Consider the following 601-nt stretch of genomic DNA (forward strand, 5'->3'; position numbering starts at 1 on the left):
GTGAATTTGTAAAAAAAGAAAAAAAAAAAGCCATGCTTGTGTAAACATATGTATCCACAAACATAAACAATGTAGGAGTTTTATTTTGTCTTTTTTATTTATTAAAATGGAACTGACTCTATATACTTTTCAGCATCTTGATTTTCTAATTCAACATTACCTCATTGAAATTCATCCATAATTCATATCATTATTTTTAATGGCTGCATACTCTTTCATGGTATGCATTCCCCCACTGATGAGCATTCAATTTATTTCTAGGTTTATTCCACACCCCCAACAGCCAGTAAAACAATAACCACATTTGTACCCATTTATAGATCCTTTATGGGTGCTTTTTATTTCTACAGTTTCAAGCCCAGGAGTAAAATTTTTGGCTCAAAGGCTTATATGGTTTTATTTTGATTTATGTTACCAGATTGCTTTCTGAAATGTATGTGATAATTCACTTTTCTCTCAAATGTGTGGGCATCCTTTCTCCCATATTCACGTTAAGTCAGGGAGCTATCCATTTTCAAAGGTTTGCCTTTAAGAAGGTAAAATGTGACTGGGCATTTGCATTCCTATCATGACTAGCAAATTTGGGCATTTTCATATGTTT

This window comes from Rhinopithecus bieti, unplaced genomic scaffold (genome assembly GCF_001698545.2).
Source record: "Rhinopithecus bieti isolate Rb0 unplaced genomic scaffold, ASM169854v2 scaffold_19, whole genome shotgun sequence".
Classification (NCBI taxonomy): Eukaryota; Metazoa; Chordata; class Mammalia; order Primates; family Cercopithecidae; genus Rhinopithecus; species Rhinopithecus bieti.